The sequence below is a fragment of the Schistocerca serialis genome, unplaced genomic scaffold (assembly GCF_023864345.2).
Source record: "Schistocerca serialis cubense isolate TAMUIC-IGC-003099 unplaced genomic scaffold, iqSchSeri2.2 HiC_scaffold_1343, whole genome shotgun sequence".
Taxonomy (NCBI): Eukaryota; Metazoa; Arthropoda; class Insecta; order Orthoptera; family Acrididae; genus Schistocerca; species Schistocerca serialis.
Window position 1 is genome coordinate 2955008 of NW_026047562.1, and position 12969 is coordinate 2967976.

A 12969-nucleotide genomic window follows, 5' to 3' on the forward strand; every position below is an offset into this window, starting at 1 on the left:
CAAGAGTTACTGCACGCATGGGAGTTACTGCACACACAAGAGTACAATTATTGTGCATGCAAGAGTTACTACATCCACAAGAGTTACTGCATGTCCAAGAGTCATTGTGCACAAGGATGACTACGCACACAAGGCTTACTCACTAGGTTACTGTATCCCAGATAGATATCCAGATACATAGAGGAGTTGACGAATTGATGTCACACTATGCATAAGTCTCTGCGTCATCACTTCCACATCACATAAGGAATAAAATTATTTCGTCTTTACTCAGAATCACAGCAGCAATGCTACCAACACAAATTTTGTTTCATTTTCAATGCTTTGATAACTGACCAACGGTGCATAGTCCTTCCCTGCATTAATATCGATGCTATAGGGTCTCATATGTTGCCCCATAGTAACAGGACGTACCCTTTTGTCACGACATTTATACATTCGCTGCTTCACCTGATGACTTTCTGTAATGAAGAAACATATTTTACATCTTACATCGTAGCACCTTGGTTAAAAGTATCTCATTTTCTGTCACGTAGTTACCATCTGGTAAATTTCAAAGTTATAAATCGCCACGAACGCATTCTGTCATTTTGCCGTTTCCAGCACTTTCTATGGACTCCTGACCATTCGACTGTCATTCTGTAAGATCTTGTCTGGGATATGCAGTGTGCGGAAAAACAATGTGACCAAAGGAGTAGGCAGAAAGACGGCATCAAAAATAATAATAATGATCTGAGTATGGGAACTAGAGGTCGCAGTAGAATATTTACAGCGCTATGCCAGCATGAAAGTGGTAGTCTGTTTCAACCTTTGCTACAACATACTTAGTTAGGTGGCCGCTTAATTATTATTTACTTCGAGCTTTTTAAGACATCTTGAAACATAAAACATGGACATGTGGTTGTTTCTAAAGAAGTGCTGTCTGGAACGTTGGTTGAGTATGTGATGTTTCAAGTTTTTCTTGATATAATCCTGGAGACTGGTTAGAGTGTGTTTACGCATACATTTTTTGTGAATTAACTTTCATTTTGAGTAAAGACGTCACTACGTCAGATTTTAATTGCGTTCCTGTAGCGCCGTAAATATGGATTTCCAACCGCGAGTTGCTGCACTCGAATTCATGTCTTTCATACTGTCTTTCCTCCCTACTCTTTTGGGGCAGATTGATTTTTCGCACCCTGTATAACGATGCCGGATGGCAAACCTTGCTCAACCACCACTGCCTAAATTATACCGTTTTTTACGTACGGTACACATACGTCATTGAATGTCTTCCAGCCCGGTCGTCAGCCTATATTTCGCAGCGTCACTGCAAAGCCAGCACGCGAAATTCAGAATAACGAAAGCACCATCTGATCCGCATAATTACACTGTACTTACTGAGCACATTTACACGTTAATCACGAAAGCCGATAGCAATAATGTAGATGCTGAATTTAGTTTTAAGTTAATCTTATGTCTCCTTCAACTGACACAGCATTGTTGTGCCTCAGATACTGATTGTTGCTACCAGCACAGCGGAATGATGGCAGTTTTTAATTTTCTCGTGAGTAATGGCAGTTTTCTGAACTAAAGAAAAACGGAAAAATAATTCACATGCAGGTGTTCATCATCGAAATGAGAGTGAATCCCTACATGGTGCAGCGACTTAATTTTTAATATCTTCCCATATGAGAAGCTCCCGTATCCCTACAGTTGCGAGATGCGTGTCCGTTTCCACACGGGAATCACACTCCTAGTCGCTGGCCAGTTGTACCATTTTAATGGATCCGGAGGGTGCTGTTTCGTACTCCACACATTCATGGATAGCTTTCTGACACAGCTGCCTCCTGCTGATGTTAACTTACATGAGAAGGAGGCGATTGTATGCGAAAACCTTACGGAAAACACGTAAAGAAATCGTCAAAAATACCTTCATAATATTTTTATCCAAGCCAGTTAACTCACGTGATACTGTTTTATAATGCGCACCTGGATGACATGCGTTGTGCGAAGCGGTAAAAGGGGGAACGTGTTCACACTCCATGGTTTTGATGTTTGGAGTGGCTAGAAATATCCCTCTCGATTGAAGACGATATCTTAATCATGTATGTGTCACCAGCTATCGCTTGTCTAGACACAACAAAAAAGATAACAGTATGATCTGCTTTTTATCGATGTGAAATATAAACTCAGTGTGAGAACCAGTTTTACTTCGTGGCAATGTGTCCCGCTGTTCTCCCTCTTATTCTATAAACAGCATTCGTCAAACGGCAACAGATAAAAAACGATGCGTCGAGGGCCTTTACAGAATGGAGGAGGACCGCATCCAAGTCGAGAATTAATTCACTGAAAAGGCGATGAAAAGAAAAAGAAACTTGTGTCAGCGATATTATTCGGTCGTATCGCTGAGCAGCAGCGATCGCGAGAACGAAGGCCACCAAAGCTTTATTTTACGGTGCTTGACTGCGTTATACACCCCTAGTTCTCGTATGTGGAAAAACACCACGCTTCATGCGATGGACCATAGAGATGCAGAAACAGACGGCGCATGATTCAATCCCTGCTTGATGATATCTGAAACCAAATAGATCATACAGTTGTAGTCTCTGTACCTGGAATCAAGAACAGATTTCAACAACTGATGTCATTGTTGTATTAGTGTCAGTTAACCAAATTTCCCCAAGAGTCGCAGTATTAGTCCGATAACTATCCTTGTTACGTTTGGCTAGGTGTAACGACAGCAAACGTTTCAAACACTGTCCCGACAGTTCGTTTTTTACACAAACGATAGAATTGCATTAATCCGACGATTTTCTGTTCTTGTTGAACTGTGGCTCATTTAGCTGGCCGTTTTCACAGGAGACCGAATATCGGTTTGACGGGAAGCACGTAGTTTTCTGGCCATTTACTGAGGAGTAAGTGTGATGTGTTTTATTATGCTTTGTGAAGTAATATCCGTAATGTCTGATTTTTACAGGGAATAAAAGGCTATGACTTCTCCTTAATCGAATACGGCAAACGATATAATATCGAGATAAGAAAGACGTGCCAGGATACGTTACTTGTAGAGGGAATTCATAATACTGGGTTAGAGATTAACGTTCTGTTGTGTCAGAAATTTTCGCCTCTCGTAGAGTTTTAGTTCTGACGACCGACGTAGCCTACATCCCTACTTTCATCAAAGCAAGGATTTTGGAATATGATGGCTGCGTAGCTCGTGCAGTCATTTAGCTCGAAATCCTCCCTTTTGAAAGAGAGTGACCAAATGTTCCCCGGTGCTTCGTCACTGGGCAAACAGTAATCACTTATGTTACACTGGTGCTTCTGATGGTCGGCAAGCACTCGCACCTTTAGCAGTGTCGACAACTCACCGCTGTAAACCCAGCCCCGGAAACGCGTATGGAGATGTAGTCACCTACCTTAGAACATTTACACATACAATTCCACTCTTCGCAGCAGATCTCGTTGTGTGATACAAAGCCGAGTCGCCATAAGATGGACGCTGTCGTCGTGTTTAGTACGACCGACTCTGCAACGCCACATACGTGGCCCCTACAATTGACAGAGCTTTTCCTTACACACTTCTCACTGAAACAAGCCCTAATACGCAATTAAAACATTTAAATGGTGTACATTTAATCGATCGTTAGGAACAGGGTGGTTTACAAGCGACAAACGTAGGGATTTCCTTCGCTTTATATTCTGTTCGGCATTAGAATCGCGCAACCTCTGTAGCCAAAGTGTTTTCTTTCTAGTTGTTTCTTCCTCCGTGAAGTAGATCTGCGACATCGTTCACCCTCCGGCCTCGTACTTAAGCAGCACCGGAGTAGACTTGATACCGACAGAGGAGAAATCTGTCATTAGTAGCTACTCAAGGGGAATGTGATGTGCGCGTTTGAATTCTACATGATAGAAAACTACTAGGAACTGAAGTGAACCTAATCTTTGACAACCATGACCAAATTAGGGCAATGACAATTGCTAAGCTGCAACTACTGTCTACTATTAAACACTTTACTTTCTGTTCAATACACTGACTTCATGTGCGAGAGCGTGTCATATACGTTGCCTTTTGGTGATAAGAAACTGTTAGCACCTATTCGTCCCGGTGCATTATCGTTATCATTGCTGGAAATAGACGACAACGTCAGGCAGATTATGTTACTCTTGTGCCATAGGTATATGCTGAGACGAGAAAGAAGGAAACGGTATCACGTTATATAACACCTTCTCATTCATTTTTGGTTGTTTAACATAACCAAAGTAGGTGAAAAACAATTAGAATGAGAGACTTGAAATTCTGATCAACGCACAAGAGAGGGTACATCTTGGTCGACAGGCAGGACTTCCTGTAAACAAATACCCTCGATGGGAGTAACAACAGAAGGTCGTTCCCACGTCGCCTGAATGGGGGACGTCAACGGAACAGAAATTTAGGGGCGCCTAAAGTTTTCTGCTGTTTAGCCATTGCAACATCAGAAGGCTCAACGACTTCCCAACTTTGTATGTTTCTGCAGGAGTTACTGCAGCTGTGGGAGGGATGCTAGGAGAGACACTAGCCACCTCAGCTTCCATTCTCGCACCATCGACCCTGTTAGTAGTGCAGGACTCAGCAATACAGGATGCAGCAACCAACAGACTCAGTTGAGGGGGTGGTGTGTGAGGGGTAGATGAATCCGACTCCTCACTGTCCTGTATACGACGTCTCTCGTGTTCACTGTATGCACTGCCAGTTTGGCAACAACAATTTCAGGGCTGTGCTGTGATGGTGAGACTGCAAAGTGTTGGTCCATTGCACACGGAGAACAGGTGGCACCAACCTCGCGAGCGGTAGAAACGAGACCAGCCAATCCCAGTTTCCGATGCTGTTCAGAGGAGACCTTCAACAAAAATACCTCCCTCTGAACATTAGGTCTAAGGTTCGTTGCAGAGAAAGCACGTCCCTACTTGCCCTTATTCGTTCCATGAGTGCGGTAATCAGAGTTCTGTAAATGAGAAGGAATGTTTTGTTTGACTACCATGTCCACTGAACGGATCCTGCTATAACATTACAACCAGTATTGAATGGACTAGCTTCGCAGTGTATACCCCTCACATGACTATAAGAGAGAAATGTGAACTGTTATCAGCTTCTGGCGGGAGATTGAACACTCAGACGTTTGTATACTTCAGTTCCTCGTTACCAGGAAGCAGCGTACTTATTGAACCATCTCAGTGCTTAAACGGAACCTGAGAACATGGAAGCTAAAGCAACCTATCTACTTGTAGTTGAGCCAAAAACTTAACGAAAAAGACATACCAGAATGAAAATAGACTGTATGAACCTGATCAGATGTTTCATGAATTCTATCAACGAGCCAGTCGTGAATCCCCAAAGATCTGGGCTGGAAGGAACCAGTGGGTTTGTCGAAACTGAAGCTGTCTCTACCTTTTCCCAGAACATCCATAGCCGATATTATGAGCGGACTACTCTGTTATCAGTGGACTCACACAACAACTGACACTGACGTCCTGACGACGATGTGCTTCACACGACGACACGAAAGACACCGAGAGAAAGCTGTCCAGGTGTGCGCGTACTGTGGTGAGGCAGTAAACTGGCGACCCTCCCACCTGGCGCTCGATGCGGAACTACCCCTGAACTGAGGCTGCAGAAATATCGTAGAATAATCTGTATCTTATGACATCACATTTGAAACTCAGATTTCTCTGGTCACGCTGTTGCAGTGATGGTTTCACGAGTTCCTGGATGACTAATTACACTACTAGCCTGTAGAATGTGGCAACCTCTTGCTTTGGCAAACAGTTTCTCCAAACATTATTACACAAATATTTCTTTTGTGCGCGTTTGTATGCGTGTTGCAAGCGAGGTATACAGCTAGGGTCCCTGACATTCCCACACTATGACCATACACGGAATGTCGACAGAAACCACAAATCTGTAGCAATAGCCGTGGTATATTCGGCGCCGCGTTTACGAGAGGTAACGATGAAATCGTGGTCCATCTTACCAGATTTAAATTTTTGTGGTTTCGGCAAATCACTGCAGACAACCAGCGTGGCTTTTCCTTGAACACGGGTTCTGTTGATTCTTGCCCCCATCCTTGTCTAGTGAGAGGCCATGTCACTGTTCGAAAGGTCTCTATGACAAGAGAACTTTAAAGTTCAAACTTTCTTCCTTTTCTTCACGAACAGGTCTCGCTGTTTCGTTCGATACCTGTCACAGGCAATATGGTTTCGCTGAAGTAGCTACACTTAGTAATCCGTATATCAGCTGAGGGTCCTGCTCAAACTAAGTATACGAGGGCTTAGATTATGTAAGGGCCTGTGGAGACATGTCGGCTGATGCAGACGACCCCAGTTTTCTAAAAATATATATTAGTGCCCAAGAATGTTCATCTCCGCCTTAACCGTTAATTTACGTTTGCCACTTTCCTTAGATAGCCCCTACTGGCCTATTCTATGTCAACATCAAGAATTTGTAGTTCCAGTAGGACTGAGGCACGTCTTACGGTGCTGGGCATCGACAGTAGTCATTCATCTGATGTTTGGAGGGGGTGTAATAGGAATATCGGCGACACTCCAGGCCTTGGAAAATGAGACAAGGCAATTTCCAGCTTAGCAGGTGTGGAGTACACTACAAAGATCAAATTCTCATGTTTGATCGGTAAATGGCTACAGAAGTAGTCATCTGTTGTATAAGTTTCCTGTACCATTTGTATGTGCAGATTTCATGTTAGTTTCCAGTCAATGGTTAGTCCTGTGCATTTTAGTGAGTTACTAAACTGGACAGGATAGTTTCATGAGGCAGTAGTTGCGGGGGTGAAAAGCGGCGATTTGTCATACTCAATTGTACGAATCTTGGTATGGGTGGTTTCAAGGTATCTTTGGTTGCACCTGGTTAAGGTGGGGTCGTCAACAGATTGGAGGAAACGGGCAGGGTGATTGAAACCACCCACTCCTACCATTTCCATAAAGAGTAAATTTTTTTGTCAGCTTATCCACTAACTCAATATTAGCAAATTCGTCATCTCTGCACCTCTTACCATTCTGTGTGTTTGTGCGTAGAGGGGGAGGGACTAGTGTCTGTGCCCCTAGAAGAGCATTGCACAGTTCCTCGTCTACAGCATAGCGACGTGCAGATGCATGTGCCTCAATGACTCCCCATCACGTGTTGTCAGGTGTGGTGAGGTCAGGACTTCTTGGTGGCCATTTCAAGGGAGCCACTGGTGCTGATGAGCCACGACCTGTCCAACCAACTGAGAAACTGTCCCATATACACTTGTATTCGCGAGAGTAGCACTTGGCTAGAAATACTAAACAGCAACAACTGTGTACTGGCCTGCACCCTTTCCAGGAGGATATTGCTGCACCGACAGGCGTTACTCAGCCGGCCCACTGTTTCCATGCTGACAACAAGACAGCGTCCCTGCGCTCCGCGCAGCCGCTACGACAGTGCCGTCGCGCTGCCGTCAGCTTCTTCTCGACTAATTTTCTTGACTGCCACGTGGCAAGCTCACAAGCCCTCTCACTGCGCTCTCAGTGTGGTCTGCTAGCGTCGGTGTGATGGTGTATAACGTGGCCAGGTGCTGGGCAAACACTGATTCAGACGTATCTGTGATTTCAGTCTTTCTCGGCTTATTCCACTGATGAATTCTTTTCGGGTTATCAGCCGAGTGGTGGCGTGGTGTTCGCCAGAAGATGATGGGTACGAAACTCATTGAAACGTTGCAACAAGACGACGCCACCACTCGCCTGATAACCTGAGAAGAGTTCATCACTGATTATTAACAAGAAATTCCTACTCAATATTTACAAAAAATTCATGTCGCTCAACCTATTCTTTTCTTTAAAAAATGTAATCATTACAATACTCTTCATTAAATATTAATCCTGATCCAGTATTGATGGCAACTAGTTGTGACAGAATGACGTCAAATTTAAGATGATGACAATTACGACATTAGTGAAAGTTACTGCTAAAGCTAGCTAACTGCTCAACATTAAAATTTAAATCCCAAAATCCCTCTTAAAAATGTATATAGTAAACCCGTAACAAAATATATAATCACAAGTTGACATCGAATTTCAAAGCATTTTTCATAGAAAATCAGTTTAATATCAGAAATTATAATACACAGTGTAAATGACGTTTGGACTCCTACTCAAGTTTACACCCACAACTTTCACTCGTTGCACAATTTAAGATTTACTCAAGTACTGTTCGGAAGTACCAGTCGTCATATTTTATTTCACTCCTGTAGTGTGTGCTCTTCTTGGTGATATATTAAAAACATAATTAAATTCGCATAACGAAATCTCTCTTTCTTTGTCGCTGTGTGTTGTGCCTTTATCGAACTTTATATGGTAGACCGCTTTTCTCCCCTCTGTTGCCCATCTGAATGCGTATATTTCCCTTTACTGTTTGGAGTGAAGGTGGAACGCCACATTCACGCTGACGAGAAAGCCGAACAAGAAGTACGAGCTGGTCGCACAGGGCAAGATATGAAAAAAGTATAAACTTTCACTCGCTCACAAACATAAGAAAAAGTGCCAGTGTGTTACAATATGTTTAAATGACGTTCAAGGCTTTATGTGACGAGTTGGCGCATAAAATCATGCCCATTAGCGTACATTCAAATGCTTTTCTTCATGATCAGACCCAGCCTTTGATATGTCGTCAAGCATGTGTTTGCAGCCCCTGGACTCGCACATCCACAGTGTATATTCTAATACGGGGAGACATTTTAACTGAAAGTGGCTTGTCCGGTGTCTGCCGACAAAGACGTCGTTTCAGTGTGTATGTTGTTCAGAAATACGATTCTGTGTTTATTCGAACATGCATGCATGCATATATGCATGTATGTCCAGAACAACATTGCATTGTACTTCTGAAGAACACAGCAAGTACAATTTTATACTCTCGTCCAAGGAAAAAACTTTGACCAAAATTTTAGTCACACTCTTTACTTTTTGTAGATCCTGTGTGACACGTCCGGGTTGTCTGGGAGAAAGTTTGTATAGTCCTTTGTAATCAGCAGGCCTAGAAATCATAAACAAATTAACTTGTGCATCTGAATGTAACCTATAGATGCTAATAACTGTAAGTAATGCTTTTAGGTGTACTTAATGACATAAAGAATTTTTGGTACCTCCAACCGTTCAGTGCTTAGCTTTTCCGATTTTTATGTAATACCACACAATTCCTTCCGTTACGATTCCTTGATACTTGAGGATATATCCTACAAACCGATTCCTCCTATTACTCAGATTGTACGAATACTGATTTCTAACCGTTCGACCGAATACTTCTTCATTACGTACTCGATTTAGCCATCTTATCTTCAGCATCGTTCTGTATATCATTTCAGATGCTGAATCGATGAGAGCATGACAGCTTTCTTTCCGCTTGCCAACGGATGGAGGTTATGTGGGCTAATGTTGCAGGGCCAGACCTTCTGCCAGTCACATGGACTCGTCCCCTCTAACTAAAGAACAGGATGCTGCCCCTCGTCGGGAACCATATGTTGGTCTGGCTCCTGCATAGACGCCCCTTGCACGTTGTAGCATCTACGGTATGGGCACATACACCACCCCACCCCTGTATGGCCTTGTTGATAACAGTGGAGGTGGAGGTGGGATTGGAGTATTGTAGTCTACAGTGTGCAATATTTTTCTTGGTGCATAAAAGACATGAGGGTACCACAGGTTCTCTGTATTCTCCCTTGCACTGATAACAGCCAGGTAAGACTGGCTGCTCTAACGTCTATATGTCTACTGAATCTTTTTTTTTTTTTGAGATTCTTATATAAAATTTTCTAATTTGGTGTTTGTATCTGAGGATATACAGTTAAAACTGAATGAAGCGATTACCAGTGATTGTAGATATAAAACAGAGAAGAAATTAATTTTTGATTCTTTATAGGTGTTTTGTATGAAGCCCTTGGTGACACGTACAACATTTAAGCCTCCAACCATTTCACGCCACACATTCAGAAGCGTATGTGGAGTTTGTGGCGTAGCAGAAATGTGTGATTTGTGTTCTGGAATGGTTTCCGCCAAAGGTGGCGTACACGCAAGGTATTTCGCATGACCCCACGAAAAGAAAACCTTGGGTGTCAGGCCCAAAGATATAGGAGGCAGAGAATGCAACGCCACCATGGCAAGGTGCAGCTACAAAAATGTGGAGCGGCTTTGGATTCTCTGCTCTTGCACAACGATGGAAATTCTAAAGTTTATTTTACATTGCCTGTAATGCTTATGACGCTCACATCCCCGCTGTCAAAATTAGGAACAGTTTGAGCACAAACAGGATTTCAGCTCACGCAAATCGCTAACCGCCTGCGGTCACAGCTAGGATATGACGCCAGCACTCGTGGCCGCACTTCCCACACACACACACGTAAGCATGTGGAGTATTCTTGGCGCACATCCGCAGTGATCTCGTTAGGCAAATAAGACATAACATGTCCTTAAACGGCAAGTGCATCGATACTGTGTGGAGACCTGTCTGTGGTGGACTAGTGTGCTGACTACTGTGCTGTTCTCTCCCACGTGATTTACGCAAACTGAATTGTAATGTGTAATGGTTACTCACAACCGTCGATAGCCACCAAGGCCATATGTCACAGGCTCCTAATACTATTTAATAGTTTATGGCTAAAATACATTTTCACATCGACCTCCCAATAGAGAATCTTTAAAATGTTCAAGGAAATTTTGATCCTCATGTCAGACAGGTACCCCACTAACACAATCACATAAAGCCCTATTTGGGAGGTAAGATCCGATCAGGTGTAAAATGGAAAGCACAGAGAAAATCCGATGATGCTTTGCACAGATGTGATTGGCAGTGAGTCTAGTATGGTAATCGATCGCATCATGTCACTCTTTCCAGTTCTGACCGCACAGTGAGCACGTCAAGACGACTCGAAAATAGTGTCTGCCATCAAGTATGGGTGTGTGCCCTGTGTTTCGCCTGATTTCATGCAACCCTGCCTAACGTACCTGTCGTGCGTTTCCTTCTGCTGTGGCAACGAAGACGCTCCAGCAGCGTTTTGGATGGGCAGTTTTGATCGGCCACCATACATCTCGGACTTGATTCCCTCTGAGTTTTTATCTCTGCTCATATGACCTGCTCGCTTTCAGGACACCCTCTTGGAACAGACAGAGAGCTGCAGACCAGCTCAGAGAATTGGCGGACAGCACAGGTGGCTGCTGTCTGTGACAAGGATGTCGGAAAGTTGGTACAACGCAACGACAAATATCTAAGTCGGGGTGCCGAGTGTGTAGAGAAGTATCGCGATCGCGTAGCTAACTGTTACAAACAAAACACTTTATATAATCACTGTGGTTTCCATTTCACGGCCGATCGCACCCTACTCTCCGAATAAATGTAAGGGAGGAGGGTATAGAGGGATGGATTGGGGGCGGTTTATAAAATGACTAATAAAATGAAGAAGCCATTATAGGGGGGGGGGACAAAAGGGTAACTAATAAAGGAATAAGAATAAAAATGTGAAGTGACTGACTTTTTTTAAATTAAGATACACCTATGGTAACTGGGCACTTTTAAATGTTAAACTAGGATCAAATATAGCATATGTTGGGTCATTGTGTGGGAATGATATGTCCAAAGTGGAGGTATGGCTCAAGTGTGTATCGGTATATTCTCCGTGTGGATTCATGTATCATAGTATTTTATGTGTTAAATAGTTGTGATACTAAAATTTATTCCATAAATTTAAGAAAATAAAAGGTTTTATTGAGACACTCAGTTTGTCCTTTGGTTATTGACAGAAGTTTGGGGTGAGGTATATTGATTCCTCATTAAAGTAGTCTATCTCAGAGGGAGGAAAGGGTACTTCAAACAACATCAATGACTAACTGGACTGCTATATTTATGGATGCAGCGGATGTTATCGACAGGTTTGTTACAGGATATGTTTATGAGCAGGCAACTTCATGGTATACTGAGATAAACAGGTACTGCAAAGATGTAACAGCTACCATAGAAAATAATTTGCTCCTAACCTTTCATATCCTACAGGACACTGAGTCCAAAGATTTAAAAAAAGTCACCTGGTTGTAAGAGGAATTTCTTTGTCCAAGACAATTTGACAGCCAACTGTCATTCACTCAAGATGGTGTACGCAGTAATGAAGCAAAGCAGTAGGCTCTGCCAGAACCATCGACTCTGTGTCTAATAGTGCATTTTAATTCGACAGTATGCCATCTTAGGAAATTTATAACACTTGTAAGTAAGCATTACAAATATAGATTCTTATATGGTCACGTCATTTGTTATGTATTTCACTGTTTTTATAATGGCACTTTGAAGACGATATCATGATTGTGTAAGTGTAAATGTAACACTGTAAATAAACAACAGTCTAACGGCGGTACTGACTTTAATGAAAAAAGATTAATGGGTACATCATTTAGCCTAACGTAGAAATGGTGCAGAGCATGCAGCGTGTCCTTTTGTGCCGTCACAACATTGCCCTCGTCGATCTCGAGAGACGTGTTACACGCATGAGGAAGACGAGTCTGATGCCGAATCAGATGATACAGAGGAGTCAGTTGATCCACAGCCCAGCGGACGTGGTTTGGAACGCCACCTCAACCATCCCACTTGACGCCGCTTCACTTCTAATGATCGCGCCTTTACACGCCTGACGTCTGCAATACGTAGCAGAGTCTGATGCGCACTTTCTTAAAGGCCACATAAGAGAGAGTTGTAAAATTCTTGCGTGCTCCGAAATTTCCGCGCTCTATCAGCGCACAGTCGTAGAACATTTTCACCGACAGTCGTGTGTGACGTAATGTGACAGCCACTACACTGTGGTCCGTGAAGTCGGCGGGGATGGCATCGATAGCCAAAGTCCTTTCACACGTCCGGTCAGACTAAATATGTGACACCTGTTGCTAGAAGAAACAGTAAAATAAGTAAAACTGACAGAAGCAAAGAACGGACAATTTAACTAC